The sequence below is a fragment of the Mytilus edulis genome, chromosome 1 (assembly GCF_963676685.1).
Source record: "Mytilus edulis chromosome 1, xbMytEdul2.2, whole genome shotgun sequence".
NCBI lineage: Eukaryota > Metazoa > Mollusca > Bivalvia > Mytilida > Mytilidae > Mytilus > Mytilus edulis.
The window spans coordinates 37585835-37597574 of NC_092344.1; positions in this window are offsets into that span (position 1 = coordinate 37585835).

The following is an 11740-nucleotide window of genomic DNA, read 5'->3' on the forward strand; positions in this document are numbered from 1 at the left end:
AAACAAATATGACAGACGTAAAACAACGAAAACCACTGAACTACAAGCTCCTGACTTTCGAACTTTTTTCATCCGAGTGTCACTGGTTAGTCTTGAAGTTGTGTGGACGAAAAGACCGTCTGGCGTATTAAATTTTAAACCTGGTACCTTTTGTTAGCTATTATTCGTGTGTTTCTCTGTCCTAGAGTGGGGTGCTCATTTTCGCCATATCTTTCCATGTTTTCTTCGGTTTATGTTCAGGTCTTTATGTTTTTGAAGTATACTGATAGTTCTATATGAAGATAACTTCACATGCAAAATATTCTTAGCTTTAAAACGTGTTTGTTTTAGAAAAATCATCTGAAGTGTTTAAAGAGTGTTTGAAATTTCCGAATGTTTTGTCAACGGGGGACACATATTCGCCGTTTTTACACATCTAATTTAAACCAAATAACTGCAGCTTTGAACAATATTTATCAAATAAATTTCATTATAATAGATAAATAGCAGACATTTGAAAGGTGTAAAAAACTGAAGTATAGGGCAACCAGTCAAAGAATTACTAAGAAATACTTCTTTTGAATCGTTTTTTTCATTCAGGAAATTGACTGAAAATCGTTGTCCGTTTTTCGGTCCTTTGCGGTAAATGCCGAAATTTAGTCTCATTTTCAAAAATAATCATATTTTTTATAAAAATATAATTTCCCGGCATATTTCTTCCATTTCAACCAACCTTTGAAGTTTTAACACCTCAAATTCATAAAACGGCGAAATTGTGTCCACGGCGAATATGAGCGCCCCACTCTATAAGTTCTCCCATTTATTTGTATAATTGTAGTCTAAATGTTTGCACCTGTCCTAAGTCAGGAATCTGATGTACAGTAGTTGTCGTTTGTTTATGTAATATATACGTGTTTCTCGTTTCTCGTTTTGTTTATATAGATTAGACCGTTGGTTTTCCCGTTTGAATGGTTTTACACTAGTAATTTTGGGGCCCTTTATAGCTTGTTGTTCGGTGTGAGCCAAAGCTCCGTGTTGAAGGCCGTACTTTAACCTATAATGGTTTACTTTTTAAATTGTTATTTGTATGGAGAGTTGTCTCATTGGCACTCACACCACATCTTCCTATATCTATTTTAACATGTAATGTTGTCATTTAAATGTTATATTTAACATTGCCATAAAAGCGGGAGGTTTGGCATGCCACAAAACGAGGTTTAACCCACCATTTTTTCTTCTTCAAATGTCCTGTACCAAGTCAGAAAAATGGCCATTGTTATATTATAGTTCGTTTCTGTGTGTGTTACATTTTAATGTTGTGTCGTTGTTCTCCTCTAATATTTGATGCGTTTCCCTCAGTTTTGGTTTGTAACCCGGATTTGTTTTGATTCTCTATCGATTCATGAGTTTCGAACAGCGGTATACTACGGTTGCCTTTATTTGGTACATGTACATTAAGCATGTAACAGGGTTAAACATGTTTGTGAACGCTCAGTATTCCCTGTATCCAGGTATTAATTAACTCCAAAGATCGGTACGACTCATAAAAAGAAGTAAAATGTATTCAAAGAACAAAAAACACCATTATAAGAGTATACTTGCCGTTACTGAAAATAGGTTAAAAGCGAATTGCAACTTGTAAATAAATAATGTTCTCCTAGGCTAAAGTAGCAATTACTCAAATCCAACTTATTTGTAGTGTGTATAAGTCGTAAACAGTCTGTGAAAAACGCATGACATTGTGCAATGGCAAAATATAAGTAATCAGTATTGAAAGTCAAAAGAAATTTTATACTTTATTTTACCTTTATGAGTACAGGTTACAGAATTAGACTATTTAACGGATTTGTAATAACATGAGCAACACGACGGGTGCCACATACGGACCAGGGTCTGCTTACTCTTCCAGAGCACATGAGATCACCCCCAGTTTTTGGTGGGGTTTGTGTTGCTCAGTCTTTAGTTTTCTATGTTGTTTATTGTGTACTATTATTTGTCTGTTTGTCTTTTTCATTTTTAGCCATGGCGTTGTCAGTTTATTTTCGATTTATGGTATCTTTCGCCCTCTTAAAGGGTGTCAATAATTTGGCTGCAGGAATGTTCTCCATACGTTCCTTTAAAAGTATATGTACAAAAAAATACCGAACTCCAATAAAAATTCAAAACGGAAAGTTCTTTATCAAATGGAAAATTAAAAGCTCAAACGCATGAAACGAATGACAAACAACTGTCATATTTCTGACTGTTTACATGCATTTCCTCATAAAGAAAAGGGTGGATTAAACCTGGTTTTATAGCTAGCTAAACCTCTCACTTGTATGAAAGTCGCATCGCAGAATTCCAATAATTCATATTGACAACAATATGATAGCAAAACAAACTTGTCAAAAATCAGCAATCAACCTTGTTTTATAATCACAATCACCATACAAATAAATAATTATTTCAACAAATTAAAACAAAATGCATATAGACACTCTAGACAAAGAACTTACGCAAAAATAAAAATACAAGACTACAAAAGATGACCATAGCACAATAACACAAGGCGGGATGTATAAATACCGAGCCACACCAAACGTATATTACAAAAATGGACTTAATAAAGGTAAGAAATATACGAAGACAATTAAAAAGAACACTATAACCTGTAATCAAGATGATAAGCAACGTCAGTACTCCAAGACCATCATGAATCATTTGTGAAGTTGATACGGAATATTTATCAACAAGGTCTTGGTATCATCCGATGATCTTGTTTAGAAAAAGGAGGAGGCGCTCTTTGACATAACCCTGGTTTATCAACTTTCTGCTCAGACACTGGTGAAGTTTGATAAAGTCTTAAGATATTAAGTGGTAGAACAACCGAAGTAGAGATAATCATTTACTACTTTATAATTTCTCTATGCCTTACGATTTAAGTATCTTCTAAACTGCCAACTTTAATCTATAATAATACAATTCACAAAAAAAAACATATATCACAGATATGAACCAGATATGAACCTCCAATGAGTGACAGCCTGACTCGGGACAGGTCCATAAAGAATATGATAGTTTCAAACATGTTTGTGAGCGGTCAACTCTCCTCTAACCTGTTACAGTGGTGTTAGTATAGCACGACAAAAGAAGAAAATGTAAAAATCCGTTGCATATTGCTAAAAAGATCGGTACGAAGTACAAAATTATCTACATAAAAGCACTAAACATATATCGGCGACACAAGAGCACTCGCAGTTACTGAAAGCTAGTTTAAAGCTTAAAACAACATATACATAAATAATGTTTTCCCAGATTTAAGTATCAATCAGAGCACAGCCAACGGTTTCAATGTAAAGAGATAATATGCAATCAGAGTTACGCTTGAACTTATGCAATGCCAAACTATAAGTGGATCGTATTTAATTTTACGGGATCTATAAACGACATCACCGTTCTGATATCCCGTTTAACAAAATAATTATACAGGTGCGGACAAGCTTCCAAACAAAATCTTTGTAGACATGGAAAAATTGCGGAAGGTAAAAGTTTAAATTTATTGTTGGTAACGAGATCAATTGCTTAATTTTTCGCCAGGTATCTACTATGTAGATTTCGCTCATTGAAATCTATAACATCCTTACAGACACGGCCATAGCAAACGAGTTGTGATAGGTAAACGTAGTAAGATTGGCCAGCAGTTTTATGCTTTTGTGCCAATTGACATTACATTTTCGCAAAAAAAAAAAAACCTCTTTCATTGTGCCACAAACCATATTACATTTGTGCCAATATAATACATCTCATTTTCGCGAACAATAACCCCAGTCAACAATACAGGTGCTGTTAGGGGGTCAATTCACAACAGCATAATGTATTGCACAAAAGCAAAAAAAAGGGCAATAAACAATTATTTAATTTTTTTTTGGGGGGGGGGGTTAATTCGTAACAGCATAGTGTATTGCACGAACACAGAAAATTGAATTTAAATTCTAATCCTATAACCAACTCAAAGTTCTTTGACTACAGTTATTCTGTGTCAGAAACCTATTATGTGTCAAATATTTAATTGCAATCCAAATTCAGACCTGTATCAAGCGTGAATATTGTGTTCATTTTTTGTCCCAACTGTTGAGGGTTGGACCTCTGCGGTCGTATCCAGCTGCGCTCAGCGAAGCATTTTTTTGTAATTAAATTTCAATCAGACGCACACCGTCCTTCAGTCTTTGTTCTAATTCTACGTTATTTGTTTGTCACTTTTAAACATTAATACAGGCGGGTTAAATAAAGCATGATTATTTACACATCAGATCGTACTTTGGATTCACCAAACGTGGTACCAAGTCTTTATAACTGAGAAACAGTCAATAAATGCCCACAATTTATGAATTCATTTAAACAGTTTTGTATCATTAAAAATCGCTAGTAATTTAATTTCATACCTTTATTATCAAAATATATTTTACATACTGATATATGCGTAAGAACTATTTTGTTGTAAATATGTATTTGATTTTTTTTACAGACTCAATTTTTTATGATATTACTCCATGGTTATGTTCCTCAATTAACAATTGTGGAATGGTCGTCAGTTTGCAAAGACGTACGCTCATACCGGTGCAAGTGGGGGTTTCTTAAACTCTCAGTGAGGTGAGAGTTATTTTGCTCCATGTTGAAGGCCTCAATGTGACTATGCGATGAAGAACAGCAATAAAAAAAGCTGTTCCTTTGCTTTTTGTGTTTTTACTATGCATAGTTGTGTCATCGATGGGTACATCTCTTTCCTAGTAAATAGTATTTTGATAAATGATAGATCTATAATGAAAAGATATGTTTAATACTTATGAATGTTACAACATAGTTTTGATAGCATAATTTAACATATTCATCATAAATCACATTCATCAATTACCAAAAAATAAAAACATTTAACAGTTACACTGATTAGTTTTTTTCTAAATGGCTTTGCAACTTTTTTTCGATAGTTTTTTTGTGTGTATATCTATTCAATTTATCTCCGTTTTTCACATTATATATCCTAAATGTCAGGTCTTTAAAAATTACAATAGCATTATGTTCATTTTGTCTTCTCTAACATGTGAAGACTACAATTTTATACCTTTAAGTTACTATTCTTGAGTACTAGTATTATGACAAATGTTTATGAACTCACTGACTCACACAATTTCTTCATCGTGAGCATAAAATTTGATTTATTGCGGGAACACTCTGAAAAATGAATAAAGAATAGAATGAAATGTTAACCAATCGCGATTAAAGAGTCCCAAAATTGAATGAAGCCATTTCGATTTCAAGCAAATTTTAATAATTGAATTAGCGAATCTTTGAAAATTGTAAGGTAAGTAACGAACAATTCAGTATGAGATCTTTCTTAATTAAGGGGTTTATTGTGTGAAAAGAGTAATTGATCTTTCACTCAAATTATGTTGAGTGTTCTCCACGCGATATAGTTGAAAAATTGAATGAATAGTTAAGATATTGGTAACTCTATATAGTCATATGCCAGGGCGGATCCAGGATTTTAATTCAATTAAGGGGTCGCAAACATTCAAAAAAAATTTTGGAGGTAAAATTATCTATATATTCTTCTACTGAGCTGAAGAGAACCCATGCTATTTTAGGGGACGCACGTCTACCACGCTCAAGCCTGAATCCGCCCCTGATTAAAGCATGCTAGAAAACGTAAAAAATGGTCGATGGGCATGTTACCCGATTGTAATTATGAATATTAACAGCTGTGATGTAAACCATGATAACATACGAAAAGACGTCACAGGTAAGCGCGTGCAGTAATATAAGGTCGATTTTGACTTGCAAGCAAATAATGCATCAGTGGTGGGTTTTTCTCTCTCACTTCTTCTTTTTCACAATTGAACCAAACCAATCAGGAAATATTATTTTTAAATCTGCTGATACAAATGATTGAAACAACAAACAAAATCACGCTTTATTTCTGTTTAATACATAGAAGCTTATATCCCTTTAAAGAAAACCGGCCTTGAAGAGCTAAATTAAATGAACTACAAAAAGGATTATACGAGTGAATACACTGAAGCAATTAATTTTGTACAATTTTGTATTTTTATACCTTTACACGTATTTCAATTCAAAACATTTAAATATAATTGTATATCTCGTTATAAGACGAACTAAAAATATTTGTAAGAAATATTTTACCGGGATAAGAAGACTCCAACTTGTTTGCTACCCTATCTTTAATCATGGGTGGGTGAACACACTTTTATCATACAATATATATTGAGGATATAGCAGGTAATAATTATCAGGTGAATTGTCTACTTAACAAGTATGAACACACAAAATGGATCACGATAGCGGATGTGTTAAAGATATGGGAGAAGAAATTTGTTTTCTTGGCGGAATCGAAAAAGCTGTATCATGTGGATTGAGCGATGAAACGGACAGTGATATTCACATGTGTACTGACGAGGAATGCCGACGTATTATTATAAATGTAAGTGGACTGAAATTTGAGACCCAAATCAAAACATTGAATAGATATCCCAACACTTTACTTGGGGATAGAACTAAAAGATGCTTTTACTGGGACAAAAAAAGAAATGAATTTTTCTTTGATCGTCATAGATTGACGTTTCAGTCTATTCTTTATTTCTATCAGAGTGGTGGGCGTCTGAAACGACCACCAGAGGTGCCATCTGATGTGTTCCTGCAAGAAATTAAATTTTATGAACTCGATGAAGAAATTGTTGAAGCTTATAAAGAGAAGGAAGGGTTCCCACCAGATGAAACAGAACCACTTTTGCCATCTGGGAATTTACCGGCTAAGTTATGGCTCTTGATGGAATATCCAAATAGTTCTGTTGGCGCCAAAGTAATGGTTGTTTTGTCTGTTTTGTTTGTAACAGTTTCCATAGTAACCTTTTGTATAGAGACATTGCCGATGTTTAAAAACTGTATTTGTATGAACGCGTCTATTGAAATAAGGAATGAAACCGCATACATTAACGTGCCAAATTTCAAGCATCCTCTGTTTGTGATTGAAGCCTTTTGCATGACATGGTTTATTTTGGAATTGTTATTGCGTTTTATAGTGTGTCCATCTAAGGTACAATTTTTAAAAAACACTCTGAACTGGATTGACCTTGCTGCAATATTGCCGTTCATTTTATTCATTACATTATTTTTAATAACAAATGATTGTGGGGTTGCACAGAATACAGGTGCTATTTCCGTCATACGAATTTTACGTGTTACCCGTATTCTAAAGCTCGGCAAACATTCAGTTGGACTGCAACTTCTAGGAAAAACTTTATCAACAAGTTGGAAGGAACTATTCATGCTTTCTGTATTTCTTGGAATATGTATAGTGATATTTTCGGGTGCTATATATTATGCGGAATTAGGAGGTGAAGATTCACATTTTGACAGTATACCAAGCGCCTTCTGGTGGGCGGTTGTGACACTGACTACAGTTGGGTACGGTGATATGTATCCGCTAACTCCCGCTGGTAAACTTGTTGGTACATTAGCAGTTTTGTGCGGGATCTTAGCCCTCTCTTTTCCCGTGCCTGTAATCGTAACAAATTTTGGCAAATATTACAAGAGATACTCCAAGAGAACGTTTCGAGATGATTGTTTGTAAAAGGCTGAGGAACGCAGTGCGAATTATATTTATAACCCGTTTTAATATACTCAGTCAAAAAATGTAGAACAAATCGGGACCGTCCATAGTTTTGCATAACTTTTATCGTCTTAAATTATGACTTTTAAATGACATTGTATTAAAATATTCAAGTTACAGTTTATATGTTTGATGTTTAATTTACGACTTATATTTTTCACAAATGAATATTTAAAGCAAAAGAATGTACAAAGGTAAATGTATGTGAAACACATTTTAGAGTTCTAGTAATGGCTGCGAATACCGGCTCCACACGGACATTCCGGGGAAAATGACAAGACCGATAAAATATTGCGGCCAGGACCATAGCAGTCGGGTTTGCATGTCCTACAGAAATGAGTGAATCCAATAATATTGCCAAAGAATCATCACGCTGTAAACCAGTGCTTTATTAATATCGCCAAAGTACATTTGCAGATACATGTAGCTCAATTATCGGCTCTGAATCTAAAAGAAAGGAAAAAGATACCAGAAGAACATTCAAACTCATGCATCAGTCGAAAAAAAACCCACCTGATAACGCCATGGCTAAAAACGAATTGAGTTTTGCAAGGTTTTAGTTTTGTATATCAGCTATCCTTGCGTCTGGCGTAAATATAAAATTTCAATCCTGGTACATGTATCTATGATGCGTTTATTTGCATTCTAATTCAACTGAAGGATTCCCATTCACATGGTATTCTATTTATATGGATAGTCGACCTTCCCATGGATAGATACAAGTGCCTGTGGTACTGTGCTTCCATCAGTCAAATTAAAAGCTTTCTTATTTCATATAAAAGAGGTTGGTTAATATCTAGAAATTTTTCACAAAATCAAAATCAGCCTTTCAATAGCTTATGGATATTGGGACGATTTTAGATGAGACTATAGTTTACTGATTATTTTTTTTGAAATAAGCAATATATCAAAGGAACAGCGCTTTTGTTGTTCTTCCTTTTGTCACTTTCTGGTATGCCTTTATTTGTGAGAATGCGCACAGACACTCAACTGAGTGAAACCTTGTACTTAGGCGACATTGAAATAACGTACAAAGAGATTTATAATAAAAGATCTAATTCTGTTGCAAACAATACGTTGAAAGCCTGGGATACTAGACAAAAAAATTCTAACTCAGTTGACTGAGCCTCAAGCATAAAAATTATATAGGGCCTTATGAGAAAAATAAACAAAAATGGTGATCCCACAATGGCAGATTTGAGTAAATGTGTTGACTTAACGAATTAATTAGTTTAATCTGTTTAAACTGTTATTTTATCTGTTTGACATGAATATCTGGTGGCATTATTAAATTTGACTTTTGTTCTGTTTCTTTGCTGATCGGTGACCATTATCTGGTTTTAAATCAACCTTATATCATATATAATCCCCCTTATCTTATCTTTATCACAACTATATTTTACTGATATACATGTGTATTTCAAAAAGACGTAATAAGTTTGTTAAACCATGATCCCTTAAGAAGAATTAAAATCTATATAACTAATTGGTCAGGTCTTTTTTCATTTTTGAAACTTGATATTTTTACAATAACTGTTGAGACAATTTAGCTTCATCCACCAAGAAAAAAGGAAAATCCCGAACAGATTAAACAATAATTATGTACTCTTTTAATTCTGAAACTTAGACTTAAGGTGGTATGGGTGTCTTCCTCCATCTTGGATTGTAAAAAACAGAGAATCAAAGGTCCAGATTTTCCATCAAGTTAGCAAAATTTGATGCAGGAATGCAGATGTTTAATGTACATTTTCATTTAAAAGTACCAATTTATAAGAATATAACTTCTAAATATTGATATTTTTGCAAATGTTAATTATTTTTGGTTGTTTTTATTTTTTTTTTAAATTGGCATTTTAAGGGGAGGTAACTCTTTAAAAAAAAGTGCATTTTCTGAAGGATTCTGTATGGAATTTTCCTATTTTGTATTTAAGCCGGGAAAAAAACGCACGGTGACCCTATCTTTTCTTTAGATGTTCTCAAAGCAGTGTCTGAAAGCTATCTTTTCTTGAAGTATTTAACAATTCTATCATTTTGTTTAGTTTCTAATCACAAAATGGTGTTTTTTTCCTGTATAATCCATACAAAATGTGTCATTTTGTCCCGTCCTGTAGCTTGAGAAAATGCGCGGTGACCTATCATTTTTATTATATTTTTCAACATGTATCAATAGATACAACGTTTTGGCAAAGTATGAACAAATTCTATCATTTTTATTTTAGACTCCCATACCATTAACTGTATTGTTACATCAAATTTAATACATTTTCTATACATACAGCAACACTGGATAAAAATAAGAAACTACCAAAATAATCAATTGCAATATCAAATGTCTTGTCCTCCATCGATAGTTGCAGTGTAAAAACTTTATAAGTTGTTCTGGATTGAGCCTTTTGTTTAATCTGAACCGTTAAAGTCAAGCAACGAAGATTAAAAAAAAAGACATAAAAAGGTCAAAATATTGACAATCATAATACATATTCTTTTATATATAGAATGAAATTCAAAACAGTGTAGCTGTGGCCATTGATTGACACATTAAATTCATTCTTCGACTGGGAAAATTTAGGTGATCGATTGTATGTAACGACCACTGCTCACTATATGTACTTTTTAAAGACACTTAAACTATGGGGTCACCAAAGGTTCTCAACACATAAATAAAGTAATTCGAAAAATTAATCAGAAATAACACGATGTTTTAATTTATATATATTATATAAATCAAAACATTAAGGTTATTCCTGAATAATTTTTCGAATTATTTTATAATTAAAGGCGTTAAGAAACCTTTGGTGACCCCACAGTTTAAATGTCTATCGTAGGTACGTCGTGAACAGTGGTCGTTACAGACAAACGTTCACGTAAATTGTCCCAGTCAATGGATGAATTTAATGTGTCAATCAATGGCCACAGCTACACTGTTTTGAATTTCATTCTATATAGCGCTGTCGTTTATATGACATAGCTATGTCGTAGCTATGTCGTTATTACGATATAGTGATGTCGTAATTACGAGATGTTATGTCGAAATTACGACACAGCGATGTCGTTATAACGACATGTTATGTTGAAATTACGACATAGCAATGTCGTTTTAACGACATGTTATGTCGAAATTACGACATAGTGATGTCGTTATTACGTGCTATGTCGTAATGTCGTATAAAATATTTTTTTGAATGGCCCTTATCGGCTTCCGTAGACAATTGTATTGAAGAGAATAAACCAGTTTCGTTTACATATATTTCATAAAGTTTTTATACCTCTGACATTTCAACCTTTTTCTATTTCTATGCTATAAAACACGAAAACTACACATTGACAAATGAACTATAGAAAAAATAGGTCAATGTCACATGAACCCTACCAGACGGACATAAATTCTATATTCATTGCAATGAATATATATACCAAATAAAGTTGACCTAATACTTGAAAAAAATCTTATCATAAAACAGATTATTTTAAACCGTCGCTGAACCAAGACAATAGTGCACACGCTGAAATGTCTCGCCTTCTTTACTAATCTTTGATATTAATGTTGATAGTCCTAAATATAAAGCTTTATTACAATTTAAACATAAACTTGACATTAACCCAGAAAACTAAAAATTGACCACTGAACCATGAAAAAGAGGTCAAGGTGAGATGTACCATGCCAGGCACACATGTACAGCTAACACTTCTTCCATACAACAAATATAGTTGACCTATTGCTTAAAGTTTTAAAAAAACCCCGGACCAAAACACAAAAACTTAACACTGAGCAATGAACCATGAAAATGAGGTCAAGGTCAAGTTCAATCTGAGCGACTGACATATAGATCATAAAATATTACATACACCAAATATAGTTGACATTGCATATAGTATTAGATAAAAAGACCAAAACTGAAAAACCTAACTTTTACCACTGAACCATGAAAATGAGCTTAAGGTCAGATGACACATACCAGCTAGACATGTACACCTTTATACAATCATTCCATACACCAAATATAGTAGACCTATTGCATACAGTATATGAAAAACAGAGAGACAAAAACACAAAACTTAACTATAACCACGTCACTGAACCATGAAAATGAGGTCAAG